Source organism: Ambystoma mexicanum, chromosome 12 (genome assembly GCF_040938575.1).
Source record: "Ambystoma mexicanum isolate Mex_15411 chromosome 12, UKY_AmexF1_1, whole genome shotgun sequence".
Taxonomy (NCBI): domain Eukaryota; kingdom Metazoa; phylum Chordata; class Amphibia; order Caudata; family Ambystomatidae; genus Ambystoma; species Ambystoma mexicanum.
In genome coordinates, this window is record NC_090936.1 from 926,133,826 (window position 1) to 926,139,825 (window position 6,000).

General features: G+C 44.8%; 1 protein-coding gene across 2 annotated transcripts in view; it reads right to left on the minus strand.

Annotated features, from left to right (window-relative positions):
• The window catches only part of CDK17 (cyclin dependent kinase 17), a 1,505,117-nt gene extending 1,499,732 nt beyond the window's left edge, over positions 1 to 5,385 (minus strand). The window contains exon 1 of one of the 2 annotated variants that reach the window (XM_069629414.1): positions 4,987 to 5,385. The gene's annotated coding sequence lies outside the window, so the exon portion shown is untranslated. The remainder of the gene's footprint in view (positions 1 to 4,986) is intronic. The other variant, XM_069629415.1, reaches the window with a different exon arrangement.
• Positions 5,386 to 6,000: the final 615 nt, after the last annotated feature.

Consider the following 6,000-nt stretch of genomic DNA (forward strand, 5'->3'; position numbering starts at 1 on the left):
GAAAGGTTTCTGAAGAGCAAGGAATTATTGGGGGAGAAAGGAGGAGTACCAGAGTGCAGTAAGGTTGATTGAGTTCAATTACGTGTGGTGCTTAATGTCTCTTTTTTTTCACAGATGCGGCAGGAAGTGGTGTTCTGAAGATGATTATGAGGGACCGATCAATGTATGCAGGGTGTCTGTTAATGTAGGGGTATAAATGTTTTAGGGCAGTTGGGTATAGTGTTTTCTCCCAAGAGAATGTTTTGATGGTGGGGATTAAGGATATGAGGGCTATTAGGATTATGTAGAGAAGAAAGTTGGCCATGGCAGCTGGAGGAAGTTTTAGTTATAATTTACGGAAGGTGTTAGCTGGCTTTGACGCGTTTATGAAGAGTTTCTATCGTTAGAAGAAAGAGCAGAGAAAAGCGATGTTGGCATGGCAAGCAACGTGAAGGGGTAGCGTTGGAGGAAAGGAAGTAGGGTGAATTACAAAAGAAGAGAAAATAAAGAACGGTTCTCTCAGTTTTGGATTTTAGGTCTAAGAGCAAGGTTGTTGTGGGGAATGTTTTAAAAATAAATTACAAGAGAAGGGAAGGAAGGAGAAGGAACAATTAAACAAGAGTTAAATAGGGATGTTAGGGGGGCAGAAAGAATACCTCTGGCGAGGGTTTTTTTGGTGCCGGGGACACGGTTGGTTAAATGATGGTTGGTTGAAGCCGAAGGATTGTTATCGCGGTAAGGAGGATGGGTAGTGTTGTTTGCACTAACTGCCTACCCTGGGGGTGCAAAGAGGGGGGAAGAGGTATTGAAGGAGGGGCGTGGACTCGGGGAGAAGATGGGAGAAAGCGGGAATTAAGGTTGAGAAGAATTGAGGGGAGAGGAGGGATCAAGGATAGGAAGTGATGAATTTGAATTGCTTATTTATTTAGTTGTTTTTGGCGATTGTTAATTGATCCTTTAGTCTGTAAGGCCAGGGAGCCAGGTTAGTGTGTTTTTGTAAGCCACGGTCTGTCACATTAAAGCAACCTTTTCCACTAACGACGAGTCTGGATATTTTGTGCAGTCAGCCCAAAATACTGTTGCTGAATGGCAGAGGAAAATGGGCTGGGTTCCAGGACACCATGAATGATTTTCTTTTTTTTTGTAGATGAGCAGGGTATGTAGGAGGTTGGTGAGGGTGGGGTGGCAGCATTTGTTTTTGGGGTGGGGCGAGTAATGAAAGTTAGGGAGAATGTGTTAATGTAGCCTTGTCCTACAGGCCACCTAGGTATGCTGTTAGAATGTTGGTGTCTGAGGTGATTGGCAGCTCAGGAGAATGAGGTTGAGTGTTCTGAGTGTGTCAGTTGGGGACTGAGCTTGGGGGGGGTATGTGTCTTAAGAGTAACTGGAACACAGACTGCAAACGTGTAAATAAAGCTTAACTGGTTTCCTACATCAAGTGGCTCACAGCTGATCTGTGCTACGACTCCATCTACCCACCTGGTGTTTGAGGAGGTGAGGCGATAGGTACCCACACATATAGTCCGCCTCTCTCATGCCAGTCCTCTTCACTGCAAGTTCATCTGGCCAGCCCTGGGGTCGAGAATGGGTTGGGATGGCTCTCAATGACAAGTTGAATTTAACCTCTGGGTTGTAAGTGAGGATATAAACAACTCTAGCTTTGCTCTTGTTGTCTTTTAGATGTTACTCCAACCCAAGGGTACAATATAACCCAGTTATTCACAGTAACCAATCTACAATTCTATGGCATTCATTACGAGTTTGGCAGAAACACCTCTGCAAATCCGCCATATTCAGAGTTATTGCTGATTTAATTGCTATATGTCCATTTCCACCTTCAACGCGATGGTCGAAGTGGATAATGTAGAGTAGTGTTAAAAAACTAGTACATATTTAATGCACAATATTGTCAAGAGAGACACGTTTATTCATTACATGTGTAAGGTGGCAAGGGGACATCAGAGATGCCCACCATTTTACGGCCACCATGTTACCCCATTACAATGACCCTGTGTACATACTTTACTCACTGTATTGAAGGGAGGGAAGTGCCACTTGTACGGTTGAGAATTTAAAAAAAAAAAAAAGAGAAAATAAGTGCTTGTAAATGGTTACCTGGAGCCATTTCTAAATTGTTATCTAAACAACTGATGTGAAGGTAAAAATAGGTAAACTGGTTCTGGTGATATTTCCATATCCCAAATCCATCCTACGGTAAGGTCAGTGTTTTTTTGCAAATACAGTAGGATTTACTGTGGCCACCTACGTCAGGAGGGAATAAATGGCCACTCAGTGGCACGATGGTCCTGCAGTAACAGGCAATAAAGAAACCCCAGAGCCGTTCAGTCCTTCTCCCCAATAATGTGTGGGAGATGCAAATACCCCAATGAATGCTTGGGGACAGGCATGACCTCCCAAAGACCAACTGTGGGCAGCGTGCACCCTCCCCTCCCTCGCAAAAAACAAAAGAAATGCGAAGCCCACACAATTTTAGGACCCCACTAATATAATGCGAACGTATTTTTTCAAGAGAAAAACACAAATACATCAAGGTGTTACCGTAAATGGGGGATGGGACAAATGCTTTGGTGCACACATCTCCAGTTCCCAAACGTCCCTGCTATTTATTGTCCTGCAAACTACTGCTTACTGGACACCAAACATGTGCCCAATCCTCTGCTACCAAATGCTAAAGTTGCCACACTAAAAATGTTTCTACTGTATTTATTAACCCAACATGACACATATCCTTCCATTTCAAATCCCCAGTCATGAAACGCATGCCATGGTCAACCTGACAGATACAGACAAAACATGCACAAGCCACCGTACATGCATTTTAGCTTTTCTTCGGTCAACAATATTTCAAGCTCCATTTTCAAGCGGATCGAGTGGCCTTTTGAAAGCTAAATAGTTTTGACTGAAGCCTCGTGTCTAGAGTAATTGGGATAACTCGCGTCTCCATTGCTATGGCAGCCGGGGGGGGGGGGGAGGGGTTTAAATGAAATACTCTTATGGATTTTATAAAAACCGATGTTAGAAAAACATCACAGGAATTACGACCGGTTGGAGACACCGAGGCCCGACTCTACCACTTGAAGACGTAAACCAGGCTGGTAAAATCCTAAATGTTTGGACAGCAACTTAACTGTGGGAGCCAGTGGCATGTCACCACGAACGTTTGATGAGAAAGAAGGGTTAACAATTGGGTTCGGTAAACATTTAGACACCTAGTGCAACTGTACTTTGTCCACGGGTCAATGCAGACAAATACAAATGTAATGAAAACCAAACAAGCACAGCAATGTCCTACCTAGGCACAGTAAATAAACTGAGGCGCGCGGAGACACCCAAGTGAAACATTCCGGCCAATTAGAGACAGGAATCGCGAGCCAGTTTTAATTTGCCTGGAATAATCATGCTCGAGCGTTTACGCCTCTTTTTCGCGATCTGATCGTATACATTATTTACAAAGCCAGTTCGTCCGAAGATACCAAGGAGGCGGAGGCGGTGTGCTTCCCTGTAAGTGTTGCCTAGTTACCGTGTCCTCTTCCCCAATTCCTGCAATAATAAAGGAAGGGGTTAACCAAAGCTCCGGGGGGACTGTGACCCTCATTCTGTGAGACCGGGCTCATTTTCACACGCATTACCAGTTAACAGATGACCATTTTCCTTCTGTCGACGCCGTGGCCCACCACCACATTAGTCCATGCCACATATTTCAATGCAAATTTCATATCGGGCCTGCGCTCTCGTATGAGGGGTTCCCTCGTCACACATTTTTTTTTAAATAGTGATTGCCCTGGCTAACGTTCAATTGATGTTTACCTTAGAAACATCACTGTCATGATAACTTAAACGTACCATTAGGGCACAAAACACAATAAAAGTGCATCGTATGTGCACGGGACTTCAAAAACCAATGCTAAATCTGAAATACACTTAATGTTAAACTACCTAAACTTTGTATCGTGTATACTCCTGCGAGACTCACGCACAGCACGCCAAAATCCAGGAAAGCAGACTCACATAGGCAACATGCCAAGACATAAAAGACATCTCCGGGCTGTCATCAAAACGATTACTTGCAGATCTCTTTCAATCACACTGCCATATCCCAAGTACAGCTGCTGGGGTGCAGAAGGGCACTCTTCGTGCCGTCCTGTGGCCTTCAGCTAACGGGCACAAAGCCTACATTACCAAGCAATTTGAATGCCAAGTTCACCAAAAGTATGAGTGGGCCCTGGTGCAACGGTCAATTTGCAAACAAACACAGGCAAGGAAGCCATGAAGGGGGCAGCTCGCTGCCCAATGCTTTGATTTACAATTCGATTACTTTTCAGAGAAGCCAATGCAGTCTGCTATGCGTTAGAAAAGCCAATACATAAACTTTATTTATTTTGCGTTTCACAAGGCGCAACATTCAGGAAAGGCACAGTCATACAGAGCAGAAGCCAGAATGCGCAGTATTCGGCAATAGCACACGCCTGTACTGCAATGTCTCCACTTCCCAGAGGGGCTGACTTCTCTGAGCGTACACTGTTTGCCTCAGACCAAAATCCTGCCATTGCCGATTGCTAGCTGATAGACCACCAAGACAGCTTTACGGAGATTCCGTGTGGAGTTCTCAGTTAAAACAAAAAAGTAAGGGGTGCAATGCCTACTCACTGCAGCCCGACGAATCCCACATATAACATACAAGTGGGTCTCAAGCCCTAGAGGTCAATAAGAAGTGGCACCTATCCATAAGCGTACTTGGCAGTGTCATGTGTTACAAATGCAGCCAGTCCTTGCTTGTCAGTCATCACTTTGCATTATGGGTCTCAGGGTCCCATTTTTTGCCATAAGTACACTTTCACTAGTCCCAGAATGCAAATTGTTATTGGCTAAAAAGCGCAGACTGTCTGACAGCTGCAAACAACATGGCATGGGACCTTTTGGCAGTTACGTGTCCACACAATAACCAGGAGTGAGGCGTTCTCAATGCCAAAAACAAAACAAACTTACCTCGGCCTCTCTGGGTGGGTGTGTGTGGACTCCAGCCCAGGCTTCCCCGAGCTAAAAAGCCGGATGCAGCCCCAGGATATGATGGCTTCAAAACGCCACGACCCCTCCAACGTCCCTTCAAAATCCCCTTTGGTCGCCCGTCCGCCTCCTTTTCCTGTTTACTTTCTGGTCAGATTTTCCCCTTTGTTGTCAATCCTTCACGCCCCGCTCGGGTGTCATGTCTATAATTCCGTAAAAGGGCTGCTTCAAAACATGGCTCCCAGCTAAGTAAAAAAAAAATACCAGAGCGAAAGAAACACTCAAGACATTTCTCTTTCTCCCTTCCTATGTTTCCACGGAGGCACAACAATGAAAAGATTCCGGGGCAGGGCCAGGCTGGAAGGCTGCTCAGTGAATAATGCAAGGCCGGCTCTGACTGTGTCTTTACAGATCGACGCCCCCGCCTGTTCCCCACAGAACAGACTTTTTTTCAACAAAACCCTAACCGGCAGTCACAGGAAAAAAAGAACAGGGTGGACGGGGAAAGAGGGAGGAAGCTGCGTGAGACGAGCGCAGCTGCGACATCTGCCGTCCACACTGCAAGTTGCACGGGCTTGCTCTGCACAAGGCCATGCTGCTTCCATGATCTGGTCGAAGCTTTCTCATTGGGCAGGATTCACTATTTTTTTTTATCTCACTCACCAACAGCACAAAACAACGCGTTTTGTAAATATTTAATGACGATTTTAAGTCGTAATAGCCGCTAACCTTTTTTTTTTAATTAATTGTTACATGGTTTTAAAAAAAAAACCTTTAACAATACAATTCAATGTAATCATTTCATATACAAAATTATATGCAATAAAATCAGAACACAATTGAATATAAATTTCACATTAAAATTGTCATCATGGTGACTCCCTCTGGAATAGCCTCCCTGCCGCCCTACATCTTGAGCTGCATCTCCTGAAATTCCGGAAACTCCTCAAGACCTTCCTCTTCTCCTCTTCCTTCTCTCCCCCACTACCCTACTAA